The sequence below is a fragment of the Diorhabda carinulata genome, chromosome 6 (genome assembly GCF_026250575.1).
Source record: "Diorhabda carinulata isolate Delta chromosome 6, icDioCari1.1, whole genome shotgun sequence".
NCBI classification, from domain to species: domain Eukaryota; kingdom Metazoa; phylum Arthropoda; class Insecta; order Coleoptera; family Chrysomelidae; genus Diorhabda; species Diorhabda carinulata.
The window spans coordinates 5,716,625-5,732,115 of record NC_079465.1 but is presented as its reverse complement, the minus strand read 5'-3'; the positions used below and the strand labels follow the sequence as shown (position 1 = coordinate 5,732,115).

At 32.0% G+C, this 15,491-nt stretch overlaps 1 protein-coding gene across 2 annotated transcripts in view; it reads right to left on the bottom strand.

Annotated features, from left to right (window-relative positions):
• LOC130895396 (uncharacterized) overlaps positions 1-15,491 on the bottom strand; it is a 279,662-nt gene that overhangs the window by 135,813 nt on the left and 128,358 nt on the right. The window lies entirely within an intron of this gene.

The following is a 15,491-nucleotide window of genomic DNA, read 5'->3' as shown; positions in this document are numbered from 1 at the left end:
TTGGAATAGGTATCAAAAACATTATCAAATTATGCAATATAATACTATGAGTGTAGAAAATATCATGGCATGTCATGGGATCAATAAAATCACATTCAGATCATCTCAATATTTCACATTTATTCCATCAAAGATTTGTAATCACGTGCTATTAACTTTTTGTATATATTAACTCTCTATTTCTATTTTATTCATATTTTTCTTTCTTAAATCATCTTGATCTTGTGCATATGATAAAAAATTGGTTTCTCTGTTTTTGATATATTTGTTTTGATAGAAAATTTTCAATCAAAATATTCTTCAAATAATTGGGTGAGATAAGTTTGAATACTTGAAACTATTGGTCGAAGAGGTACATTAGGTTTTTACAGTTTAGGGAGACCAGATATTTAAGGGGGTATAACTTTATGAATCTTGTTGTATTTTCTGTAAACCTTCTCTAACATCAGAACAAATTTCGTCAAGAAACACTCATTCTAAAGTATGAAAAATACCTTTCCTCGTGGTTTCTAAAGAGACCAAATAACGGCGTGAAACCGTCCACGTTTGAGTCTTTTTTGGATAACTGGATGAATACCATATTTTTTTTTCCTCCGTATTACGACAAAAATTGTCAACAGTACCTTATTTTCCAAGGTTTGATCTGAACTGAAGTATGAAAATGCTTGTGCCGCTGAGTCCGAAACGAAAGCATTGCTGTAGTTTTAATTTTATCGATTAGCGTCATAATCAAAATCGTATGAAAGGTTGTTTTCAATATATTCTAAAGTGCTATCATAGTTCAACAATATATTTCTATCAGTTTTTGATTCCGTTGGTGATATTGATACTGAAGAAACCTATTCACAAATACTAGTACATAACTCAGTTATAGTTTCCACATTAAATAATGCTTGATTAATATTTTCCCAAGAAATTGGAAAGATATGAAACATGAGATTATTAGAAGAAATGCAACGGCTGTAAAATTATTGTGAAATATTTCTAATCAGTCATCATTAAAGTTTAAATGAAAAAATTTATTTATAATTTTCATAATTCAAGTATAATTATGTAAATTACAAATTGTATGAACGATGTACTATGCACTACTATAGATATAAGATATTAAAGCCCGAAAAAATGATGAAAGGTGTTGATAAATAATTGTTGCTAATAGTTTTTGAGAAAAATCAGTTTGGAAAAAAGAAAATATGATATAATAATATTATAAGCTAGTAATTTTTATGACATATATTCACAATTTATAAGTACTCGAACCCTAATTGAGCATTTGCGATTCCACTCCACCCCACTAAGCGCACTCAGCAACTCCTTTTATTAAATAACGTAATATAGTAATGCAAATCTGTACCCATTGACTTTGAAACTTCCCAGTGCGCCAATTCAATTTCAGATACTGGTTTCCCTATCATCAGTTCGTGGTATGTGATCCCTAAATGATACGTCCAACAGGGATTTTCGTTTGATAGTTTGCTCACTGTTTGACTTTCCTCCCTATAGATGCATCTGAATAGTTTACAATTGCATGCTAGCTTTATTATACAAGTTGAAATGATTTTACCACCGATTTTTATTATAAAACTCCTTGAAATGGGTTGAGATATAAATGTTTATCGCAGTTTATTCAACTGATGACCACTTTTATGTAAAACGCCACAAATGAATATAAAATCTAATATGTAACAATAATCTATGGGGCGAGGGTTCAAATTGTATGTTAAAATTTCAAATTGTAATATCATTATGGAATTGAATATGTTTCGACGGTCTATAAGGTGAAATAAGCAGAAATTGGTTTAGAATATTCTTGATGTACAAAATCTTTATTTGGATTCCAAAAATATCCACTTTTAGTAGCAATTTAGAACTAATGTATAAGCTTTATTTAATCGTGTCACTGTTCAGTTAAAAAAATCGATAGAAAAGGGAGACAAAAAGATTGTAGAGATGTTTAAGGGTTAAGAATGTTAATATGGTTTTGATTTTATTATTATTTTGATTTTATTATTATTGGAAATTTAGAATGAATAAAATTTATTATAAAATTGGAGCCCAGTGTGGAAGCTTAAACGACAATTGATTGAAAAATTCATAATGAACTGTTTACTACTACTACTACTACCACTACAAATACAAATCACGAATAAACTCTCTGATGATATGGAAAATTAGTGTCAAATTATTGAACCCGATATAATCAAAGAAAATAAGAAAGTTAGAGCATGAATTAATAGAGAGGCGAGCGAAATTAACATAGTGAAGTCAGTAGTAATTAAGAAATTATGAAAATCAACAAATTTTTGGGAATTGCAGAAAATTTATGCAGATACAGAAGAAAATATCAAAGAAACAAGAATTCTTAATTTGAAAATAAGATTAGAAGAATCGAAAGAGAAATAAATGAAATGCAGTAGGCAATAAGAGTACCAATAGATGAGAGAGAGAATAAATAAAAAGAAATAAAATATAAAAGATATAGGAAAATTATATCCACGGCAGAAAAGTTTGAAAATAATACGAGGATTGATCGTATAACGTTGCACATCTTTATAAATTTGATGGAAATATTATTGGATTATCGTAAAAGGAATAGCTTCCATGAGAGGCTTCAGTTGAAATATTAATTCCATAATTGATACGATCAATCCCTTCAAGTATGGGCTATCCCATGAGAATTTAGCAGAATTGGTCTTTATCTGTTCCTACTCGGAATAATGGTTCTACCGATTCGATTTCTGATATTTCGTAGCCCCTATAGCTTCTTGCGACCTATCTATCTTCTCTCATCCTACTTTCCCTGAATGATCAGGCAAAGGATATGACAATTGTTACCTCGTATTGTTTGCCCAAAATTACTGATCTTACTTGGTTTTCTGATGATTGAAAGTTCTTGATCCTTATTCGGCTCTCTGAGTACCTCGTCATTACTTGTAAGTGCAATACACGGAATCGTGAGGATTCTCCGATACTCGAACGCTCTACTTCATCCATGATGTCAACTGTAAGGGTTAATATCTCACACAAGTTGGTTTCCATTTGCTGAATGCCCCACGTGCTATTTCAATCCTCGCTCTTATCTCTATGTCGCACGTTGTCTTTGTTCAGCCAGCTACCCAAATATTTGAAATATGATATCAGTTCAATCTTGTGGCCGTCGTTTGTAGACGGAATTGGTTCTATTTTTATTCTACCTGCAATAATTCATCTCGTTTTCTTGATGTTTATATTTATACCCCATCTTGGACAAGCCTCATGCTTTCTGTCCAGCAGCATTTACAAGTGTTTTATGTTTTCTGCAATGATAGCGTACCCCACGTTATTTATAATTTCGCCATCTATTTTTATTCCCGCATATCACGATAGCCTATATTATATAATTCTAGATATTGAAAAAGTCAATGAAACATATATAAATATCTTTTCGAAACTCCCAACTCTTATGAAGTAGTGTTCTTTGCCAAACTTGTGTTCATATATGGCATAAATTCTATTGAGGACTATATTTGAAACTATGTTTAAAGCGGGACTAATTAGACTATTTATCGATTAATGAAATTATTTATAAAAAGTTTGCTGTGTTTAAATTTTATAAAAAAAAAACGATTGGAGAGATTGTAAAATTGAAATTTTTTCCTAATATAAGGAAAAAAAACTAAAGAATTTGATAAATGGAAAGCTCATAATAAAATTTGAGTTAATGAAAAGGCGCTTACAGAAATTTCTTCGATAATCTTATATATTAAAAAAAATGGTTGATGATTTCCATTCCGAGTCCGTTCAGGCGTTCTACCCAACCGATTTGCTGAATTTTTTTTCAATGAAAGGTATTGATGCACAGATCAGCCATCAACCATCGGATTTCATCTAATTTTCACTATTCTCAAGTTATACTCAAATGCGATTTCCCCTTGTACATTATTTATGGGAGTTTTTCACATACACACGTTCTACCCTCAATATCTCAGGTTCTATTCAAGATAGAGACTTCTTTCTTTTGAGTTTTTGAACACTTAAATCAGTTGAGTTGGAGAGGAGTTAGGCGCGGACATTCAATGTGGAGTTATGGATTTTTGTAGGTTTTTGGCAATTTTTCTACATTCAAAGATCTATATCTCAGGTTCTAATATAGCTGCAAAGTTCGTTCTTTTCTATTATAATGATTTCCGATACTTAATTAATGGATCCGATGCGAGCGATGCCGCGGGTAAAAGCTAGTTATTTTACTAATATACCAGTAATATTTTCACAAACTAATAATCTAAATACTTAAAAATGAAAAAAATTTGAAAGTCTATTTATTAAAACGTTAATAATTTCGTCGTAACTGCTCACTAGATTCTATATTTTGCAGTAACGCTAAATATTCCACCCTTAGCAATGAAATATTGCTTTTATCAATCAACCACTATGCAACATTTCTGAATCACGGAGGTTCGAATTGAGGTATGGACCGAATGGAATATTGTTGTTCGCATTCTGAATTCCACTTCATTCGAAGTGCTATTGAAGCAAGATTTGTTCATAACATTTTCAATAGTGTATTTACTCTATTCAGAATCAGAATTCATACCACAGACTGGCGTAAATACTTGGATATGTGGGTTTATCAGTGTTCCATTTTTCTATATTCAAATGGAACGTTTGATTATTATGCAAAGGTCTAGAATTGGATCATTTATCCAGTTTTTCATTCTTTTGCACCTCTTATTTTTCACGTATTTTTGCTATTGTTTTTCTTCCATATATATTATTTGTTATCCAGTCTATCAGAAGCTAATTTTGAGCTCATCTTTTTCGACGAAATACTCTATGTTCTCATATGTTCTAGAAGTGTTTTTTTCTTTTCTTATCTCATTATTATTCTGTTTCCAATTTGGAATTACTAATCTTGAGTATTTGAACAGCATATTTTTTTTCTCGCTACTTAAAAGCATAAGAGGATAGGTTGGTACGGGCAACCTTGACTTAGATTGGTAGTGGTTCACTCGAAGGCATAAGACCCATTGTATTAATCCTCCATTTTCGAAAATTTGGAAACTTAGCTAACTATCTTAGCATCCTCATTTCAACCAAATATAACCTTTTTCCAATTCTGCCGTTTCTTCGAGACAATCTATTATTTCGTCTCCAAGTATTTGACGTCGTTTTTTTAACGAAGGTAGGCACTTACAAAGAAGATGGATCTTTTCTTCTCAATTACAATCTTGGCAGTAGTTATGATTCCTTATTTCTAGAGTGTTACAACAACTGTAGAATTTTCAGTGATCACTTTAATAAATAATTCCTAAAAATATAAAATATAGTATTTTTGTGTATACAATCGATAATATTTAGATTTTGACCGTAGTTCTCGTTTCTACCCAAAAAATCACATCATGCATCATTTTCCTTTTCTGAAATGGTTGGTGTTGCACTCAAATCATTCCTTGTCTTCTTTCTTGACGAGAGAAACATTTTTTTTTAATAAACGGTAGAGACGAGGCCAAAGAAAGGTCCTCTCTCATTCAGATTCTTTGTTTACATTCTGGAATTTTAGAAATGTCCATGCCGATACATATTCGAGCTTGTATAACAGTTAAAGATAGTTCATAATCAAATCATAGTGAACAGAATAAATAAATGAAAAGACCTCAGAGAGAGAGAGAGATTCGGCGTAATCGCCAAGTCTAAGAGTTCCATTATATTCGGACAGGATCGGCTTCACAGTTCATGTCATGGACGAGTTAGAAACAATATTTTAGTTGCCCCTTAAGAGAAAGTAGAAAGTCCACTTTCAATTTTTCTTATAATGAATGTTTTAATATTGGAAAAATAGTCAGTTGAATCAATTATATGTTATTAATACACAGTAAATACATATAATCTAAAATCACTTGATAATATATGAAAGTGAGTGAAAGTTAGTGAAACTAACATTGTTAATACAATCAACAGTATGTCAAGAATTATTTATACCTTATTGAAATGACAAGATAAACGAGAGGAAATATATGAAAGAGACTTGCTTGAGTGAAAGAGGAGGCTTGTGCTCGGGACAAAGGATCCATTTTTTCCTGTCGAAGCGAGAAGCAACTGTCGAATGATCTGTTCACGCTAACAGTACAAATTATAAAATTGCACCTTCTCCAGTAAATAATAAATGATAAATATACAATTTTCAAAGCAATCACCGTATAGAATTGGAGCTGAACATCAAATAAACTCCAATATAATTTTCTGAACAAGACAACTACTACGAGAAAGTTATTTCATTTGGAAAATTATTTCAATCCCTTAATTGAGAAAAAATAATTTTTTCTGTTTGTTTTTTTTTGTGGTTATAAAAACCCCAATCGCGAGCGAATAGCTATTAAATGAACATGTCGGAGTAGACATTTTATCTTGAGAAAAAGAACTGAGCTAACATACTGGTAAACTCCTTTAACATCTCTTTAATTGGGTTGTTGACATACTAACTCGAGTTTCGTTTCGCCTTTCCAATTTAAGTGCTCTGTCATCGTTGTGAAAACTCCAAAATAATAGTATAACTGCCAGAAGGTTTTCATTTATGCGATGTATTCCATGAAGTAGGTTTAAGTGTTTCAGATTATAAGATTATCAGCTTACATGCGGGAAATTGAGTACTCACAGTTAAGAACTAGTACAACATTGTCAGTTTAGTCAGATTAGTTTTGTAATCTATTTTCATTCTAATCGTGCACGATTAAGGAATTGTTTTTTTTAAACATGAATGTATTCAAATAGGGGAAAGTTTTGAAGCCGAAATAATGAGATAATACTTATACTATAAAATGCAATAAACTCGAGATTTGTTAAAAAAGTTTTGGCCAGATGAAAATTGCTTACACTTAAGTTGTAAGAAAAGAGAAAAAACATTTTCGAATATACTTGAAATACAATATACTACGGGAATCACAAATAGCAGCAAATAATCTGCATTGGTTGATTGAAAGAAAATCAAAAGTGTTGATTCAAAACAAAGTTCTTATCTACAAGTCTGTAATCAAGTCTATATAGACATATGAAAATGAGCTCTGGGGTTGCGCTTCAAAGTCTAAGATAGATATTATCCAGAAATCCCAATCGAGAATACTCCATCTAGTAAACGTTCTATAGTCTGTAAGAAATCATACCATTAACGTGGACCTGAGAGAGTCCACAGTACAAGAAGTTATCTATGAAATGATCATCATAGAATCGCAGGAACTCACTCAAAACCTCTACTAGAGGAATTGTTGAGATCAAAGAATGCATAAAGACTAAAACAAATTGAACAATAGGCGTAGTATGAGGTTACATCACTGGATTTAAACTTTAGGAAGATATGACAGATGTCAGATTATCTATCAAAGAATGGAAATAAATATTCTGATTGTTAATGGGAGTTTGATGTAAAATAGATAAAATTCAAAATTTCGCATTCATTTAACGCAGCTGTCAAATATTTTCAATACCTTTTGAATGATAATGTCCATGAAAGAGAAAAATGCTACTTTCCAATTGTGAACTAGCAGGAACTACTGTTGTAAGAGTTACTAGAAAGAAAATATTTCAATGTGTTATAGGAGTTACATTAATGGAAGAAAAAATTACGAGAATGCAGAAACTCATGAATTCGATAAAAATCGTGAACTCAGACGTCCGAATATTGACAAACGCAGATAACCTGGCGTTAATAACGAGAAGTGGGAAAAGCCTACATGAAACATTTTTGGAAATCAAGCAGGAAGCTAGAGAAAGGGACTAAAAGTAAGTATATAGAGCTGGAAATAAGACAAAATGAAGCTAAGCATAAGAATATAGCAATAGGGAAATATATACTCGAGGGGATTAACAATTTTAAATATTTGGAAGTAACAGTTAACAATCAAAATGAACAAGTAGAGGAAATCACTCAAAGGATCGACGCAGTCCACCGAGAATACCAGAAATTCCGGCTTCTGATGCTATGCAAACAATCAGTAGACGTACTAAAATGAAAATCTACAGAACAGTAATAAGGCCAAAAGTTATCTTCGAAAGGGTAATGACGAGTCCAACAAAAGCTGATGAAGAAAAACGTAAGAACTTCGAAATAATATGGACCAGAAAAATTAGATAACGGATAATATAGAATCTTTATGAACGCTGAAATGGGAGAAGTCTAAATCTTAAATTGCAGTTAATGCGAATTAAAAATAGTAATGAAGTAAAAAAAATAAAATAATGGAAGCCTATAGGAAACCAGTCAAGAGAAAGTATAAAAAGTTAATGGGAAATTCAAATAACATGACTGAACAAAATGGGACCCGCGGATAGTGGACTGATATCCAGGACAGAAAAAACTGGGTGTAAAATTACGGGAAAAACCAAAAAATGCTAGGAACTTTAGTTTAAAGGATGGTTAGAACAGAGTTCGCCTCACTACAAGGAATAAGTCGAAGAACTCTTGATTGAGCGGTTACTATTTCTTTTGAAACGGATAGATGATTATATATAATTGACTGTTTACTTCAATTTTTGCTATTTCTATGATTTTTTTGCTTCTTTTGTTATTTTTTACTTCTGGTGCATACTAGAAAATTCTGTAAATGTACGAAAATTTGTCTCCAATTCAAATTAGACAAAAAATACCATCAAGAATAAGAACAAATCATTAAGACCGAGAAATAGATAAAAACTTCACCCTTCAAAGCTGAATGATTTTGGGCCATTACTCTCCCGGTTTTATTCAGATATTTTGTGATAGATTACCTAGTGTCTAGACAGATAAGCCAGTGATTTGAATGGTGTAAATCCCCTTTTAACAAATTTGTTTTAAATCGAGATTTTGCTGTGCAGGGTTCTCCAAGTTTCACGAGATAAGACTATTCAGATCAAGAAAAATTTGTAACTAATGTCTTGGAGATATTTTTAACGCCAATCAGCTTTTTTATTACTTTCTTTTCTTTTTTTATGCAATTGGTGATTTCGCGAATAGAACATAACAACTTGATAATGTTGATAATAAATTTCTTTATCATAGAAGATCATCACATTCTTTGAAATAAGATGCTAGTGAGCAGTTTCTAAAAGCAAAAGTATATTATGTTCTAATGTGTTCTATTGATAATAAGTTTTTCCTCAGTTTTGGTGACAATATGCCAAATTTGAGTGAATAACATTGTAAAACAGCAATTACTAAAATTAAGTGAATTGAATAGAAACAAAATTTACTTCTTCTGGTGTAGCTGGAGATGATGGTATTGGAGAATAAACAGATAGTTAAGAATGGTAAAAATGTCAATGTAGTCATAGAAGAAGTATATTGAAGAATTGAGCAAACTGCTATGCTCATACTCTTAAAGAATAATTTTTCACATATTCTTTCTTATATTCCAGTTGGTAATAACACCAGTTACTTCCACGAAAAAATATCAAGTTTAAAGAAAAAATTCATTTGAATACTTTCAATGGATAATTGTTTATTTCAAAAGAGTTGAAACTTCCTAAAGAGAGTGTTATTCAACAAAATGGAGTAGATACAGACATATGAAATACAAGTCTGCCTGGAGTTAATTCATCGATGCCAGAAATAGAATTTTGACATCGACACCAGTCGGTTTGAAGAAATACGCTGCTGAACTAAGGAGTCCTCTATCACATAAAAGGTTTCTTCCCCAATATTGTAAGCTTGCTTGGGTTCAACTCACCCCAAAGAAAAGGAAAAAAGACGGTTTCTAACAGCCACCGTTCAATTTTTTAGTCCCAGCCATTACTAAGGTCATTGAGAAAGTCGTTAACAACAAATCTTGAGTTTGCTAATATCATCAGCGACTATCAATACGGCCTGTCAAAAAATATGGGGAATCCAGAGTAATTGCACTGGACATACCGAAGGCTGTTGATAGGGTTTGACGTGACAACGTTCTAAATACGGTTTGAAGTACTCACTCTACGACTGGCTACATAGCTCTCTCAAAAACTGATCCATGCAGGTTACTATCGGGTGTTAAGGTTAGGAGCAAGGATTCCTGGCATAGTCACGTGTCCGAATTAGCTAAGGCAGTAGCACAAAAGCTTGGAACTTTCTTTAAGACAAAAAGCTCGTACAAAAATGTTCGTGATTTCATTCGTTTTGAGACCAAGATGAATGTTTCAATGCACAAAAGATAGAAATTCAAAGGCGATCCAGAGATGACTAACAACTTGGATAGCTTCCAGCATACGAGAAAGATCGCCGACGTGCCTCTGGAATCACCTACCAAGGCACGTCTTTTCCGAACACTACAACCGACAGAAGCTCTAGATGAATATCCACATGGTAGGCACAACTCGAGCTACTCTAGTGCACTAGGATTTACCCATTTGTTATAATTATCAATTTGATTGATGAATGATTTGATGAATTGAATGTCGTTCGTTGTTAGTTAAACATATATAGCAGATAAAATAAAATTTCGTCTCGTGATAATAACTTTTCCGATAGAGTTTGAACAAATTCATTATTCAATATTACAGTACCAATCTCATAGTTTAAGAGTATCTCGAGGTACATATATTCCAGCTATAACTTGCCGTTGATACAAACAGGTCTTTATTATGCAAATTGCATTTTATTAAGCACTGTATCTATGCCTGTCCAAGCAAATGCACGTACATGCCATCATTTACATATTTATGGCGAAACAAGGGCCGAAATGAACACAAGTCCTGGTAATTAAAAAATTCATTCCATTGTGCTTTACTCTATACCAATGCAGAATTAGCCAATTCAACGACTGGGTGAACTTTTATACATAAAATGTAGATGAGTCATGTTGTAACACAAAAAAAATTAACTGGATTTGATTTTGATTAGTGTGAGTTTTAGGGTTGGATCTCTAATATACCGGATGTGGTGATAATACGACAAATTAATGGGATTTGTTATTGATTTGAAAAAGTTTGAAGCCGATACTTTTTCAAACAGATGTTGCTCATGGGCGGCTAATGCATAAGCGCTGCAGTGCTGCAAAGCTATGAAAAAATATAACTAATACAACTACTACAACATTTTATATAAATTATTCGAAATATTCCATACCTCACAGTTATCTTGTAATACCCTGATGAAGTCACTTCGGTTCACGCAGTTGCAGATCTTTTCTACACGCTCTTTCCATGACTTTCGATGACTCATATCATAATACAGGCGCTACAAATCAGTTCTGCGCAACCCGTAATGCATAAAGTAGATGTGGAGTAAATCGCTTTTTTCGAGACTTTCTAAGCTGTATAGTTTTTTAGGATGATTTGAATTTAATAACAATATACTAGAATAGAGTGTGAGTGTTTTTATGTAGTAGGGGTACCAAAATATTTTGTACATATTTATAAGAAAAAAAGATAGAATTAAGGACGAAATGTGGGTAATTCCCATAAATTATTATAGAAAGAAACTGTTAGATACACCTTCACTTGAATAAGTGAAGTATCTCTAAACATAGGTTAAAGGGGGTGATGAACTGTTTAAACTGTTTAGGACATTTTTGCAAATTGAAACAGTACAATAAAAGTAAAGTATAGTGAAGACGTCGAGAAAGACGTAGAGTAGTGCTTACATTCACATTTTTCTTCCATGGCAATCGTTCAAACAACATATTTAATAGAAATTTGATAAAGACGACTTCTTACATGATAAGTTTTATTGGAAACATCACGAAAATCCTAAAAAATGTTTACAACGAGTCGCCATTGATGTCGCTTCTATTGAAATAATCACTTTTTTTGTTTTTTTATTCTTTATTGAAGCTATGTTATAAAAATATAACAAAAGGTTATAAAATTACACTTAACTAAATAAAACGAATGTACAAATGATAATGAGATAATGATCTAGGGAAGTATAATGACGAGGATTTTTTAGTCACATTGCGCTTCAGTTGCTTAAGACTGATGTTTACATGATTCAGTATGGTAGAAATAGTTTTGATCTCAGGTCTGATGTATGCACGGTGTGACTGAAGGAACCAGAAAACTGGATATGTCAAACAAGCAAAAAACATCATGAATCTTTGAGCTCAAAGTAGTGCTACGCATTTAGAACTACAAAATTTATTGCAATTAATATGGCTTTAATAGGATAGAGAAGTGGAAAAAATGGCGCATGAAACAGACAAGGAAGAGACTTGAAGAACAAACATTATAAAATACAGATAAAACGTGTAGTTGGCGAAGTAACTCCATTAACCAGATTTGTGACATAACATCTTCATCTTAATTTGCTACTTAGTACCAGCAAGATCATATCATTAAATTGAACCAGTTTATCATCATCTTTCCAGTATTGTTGAGTATTTGTTGCAATATTTGTCACATTTTTCCATGCTTCAATCTTCACAAATTCATTTTCACTCGTTTTCAACTTCATTTACGAATAACAGTAGAACCGTGAGTATTTCCGAATGCCATGGATATGAGGAGCCATTCCCATAATATATGTATAGGTATCTAGGTATCTAATACCAGAAGCTTTGAGCTTTATTTACTATCCATTTGAAATAATCACGTCAATCTGATGATGAAATACTAAAGTTTCGAATTAGACTTATTCAAGCGAATATATCATCACTTTTTCTTGCCATATAATTCTCATTAAAAGAGATGAATCACTGAAATATTTCATAAAATATTTTTGATTTGACATATCACAAACTTCACGTATTAAACCCAACTTATGAAGGTTATGAATCACCCACTATCATTACTAAATTAGTCCACATCTGGCCCAAACCGCAAACTTCAATACCCCATCCTTTCATCCGCTCTTATGGGCATTAACAACATCGTATCATCTAACGCACTTTCCACGTTATTCTGACCAAATTATTATTCGAATCCATGACTCATAATTGTTTGGATATTGGCAGAGATAATAAATGGTGCTTAGTTGGATCAATCAATCATTGTGTATACCGATATAGAGACTAAGGTGAGGATTTGATAGATAGCATCATTCGAACTTCAATAAAGACGTGTTTTGCTTTATTTATCAGAAAAAAAAATGGGGTTTCACTATGGATTTGACTTTGATTCCAGTTTCGTATTCTATAGTGTAGAGGCTTAGAATACTTTTAAGTCTCGTTATTATTTCTACTGCTTAGCGAATAAGTATAAGCCAACTTTTCTTGTTTCTTAAACACTCCTTCATTAACTATGCATGTGACTTTCTATGTTACGAATTTTGCACACTAATTAAATACCGATGACTGTAGTTTCACAAAGTCGTAAAACTAACCTTTCCAGGGTAATTAGGCTCTAATGTGACGGAAAATGTTGAATACTTGTTAAGTATTGGTGACATAACCTGATTTTTTAAATTTTCACGCTATTATCATCAGGAACACTGACCAGAATGTATTGGAAGCTGTGTTCTAACGGAGACGTACGTCTACGAGGATGGTCTCAGAAATACCCAAGAAAGGAAACTGGACTAAAAGCGTGGGGTGTAATTTTTCAAAACATATTTTAATAAACACCCCACCCTTTCAAAACATTGACATTAATTTATGCACTCAGTCATTTTATTCTCATTTCAAGCGTGTTTTTGAGGTTCTTTTTCAAACTAAGATCATGTGTGATGCTAAATATTTAGCTTGGTAAGTCATTTTAATAAAATAAAATATGTATCCGTATAGATAGAAAGCCCTGTATCACCAATAAAATAACTTGTCAAGTTTACAATGAATTTCGATAACAATTTTTATCACTATTATTTTTTTAATCCTTCTTATATCAATTTTCCAGATTTTTTTATTGTCGTTCTATTCAGTTTTTCTAATCCAGAGTTACATTCAATGTATGGTCTTTTTATCTTTTTCAAAGTACTTTGTACTTCTTCAAAAAATTACCAAATTATCTGTATTTAATATTGTCACATATGCTATCCACTACCACTCAAACATGACACTTTCTTTGGTTGTTATTCTATTCTATATTCTTCAATTCTGCATAATCCATTCCATAACATATTCTGTAACTGTTTTAACCTGTATCAAATTAAAAGTGGTATTTTGGTAAATGGAATTAGGTAACACTCATATCCTTATTTCATTCATATTGATAAGTTTATCTTATCTTCCAGAAACTGTTAGTGTCTATTTAATTCACGAATAAGCATACGTAGGTATGAATTTTCAATTGCAAAATGAAAGCCCAGTAATAACCAATCAACATTTGAATAATCTCTTAATTCCATACGAATACGACGTCTAATATGAGACAAGGTAGTCGTTTAAGTAATTGAACGGATTACATTAGACAGGATATGAATGTTTAGTGGTTTTGGTATATTATGACTTAGATTTAAATTAACTTTACATTACTAACAATGTTCTCAGAACTAATTCTGAGAACATTCCATATGCTGAGATCTGTTTAAGGCAAAATTGTAGTTATTTGATTTTCTTGTAATACTGAGAGATTTACTCTAACAAAGTTTTATATCCTTTCCAAATTGTAGGCTTTATTATAGAATAAAATCACAATTTTACGGGAGCGGCCATTGAAAATGTTTATTCTTTTAAATATTAGTTATATCTAAACTAGTTTTTATTAATATTTATTACAAGTTATGTAGAGCAAATTTGCTCTTGGATCTTCATTTTCCGATTGATGATTTTATGTTTCAGTAATAGCGATATCCAAAACCTCGAACTACAAAGCAACATTCTAATTATTGCACATTTAGTATTTTAAAATCTAAAGCGCTACTTCAAAAGGCTATGTTAAGTCACTACATGACGCTAAAGGTAATTCATATCGCTCCTGAAAATTTCGTAATAAAACGACTTTGCATTTTATAACCCTTATCTTTTTTATCTAAATTTTTTTCTCTGTCAGAGAATGTTCAGAAAATTACCTGGTGAATAAATAAATTACTGTCAGTGATTTCTCTCACAATTTCTATTGACACTCCATTATAACCAAGACCCCCTTTAGAACTATCCCAAATCTCATTTTAATCTCCTGTATCGTTATTCCATTCTAAATTATGGAAAGCCTCAGTTTCAGCGTCAGTAACATCGATTATGTTATCAATATCTCCGTCATAATTTCTATTAATTATTGTGGAATAATAAATATATATAAATTGAATAACTACCTGAATCTATTATTGATAAATGTATTGTCCTCGATAATATTGTGGTTTTTTTAATCTCAAATTTTTACAATGGAAGAATATATGGACAATTCACCACGGATAGTGCAAGTGATCTTTCGAACAAGTCTCTTCACGCCGGTTGCAGTTCAATTCCATTGACTTGCGTAAGGTGGCATGTTTACTTTCAGCCAATAATTGTTAGGCCAAATAGCGATAAATAGTTAGAAATCGGCGCGAATGTGATAACGATTAGTATTAGCTGAAGAACATTGAGTCAAAGCTAGTATGAAACTGCATCTTTAAACTCAATGGAAGTACACAATAAAGTTACTCTGGCCACCCGGAATGCACGAAAATGAGCAAGCCGATCATATTGCTGAAGAAG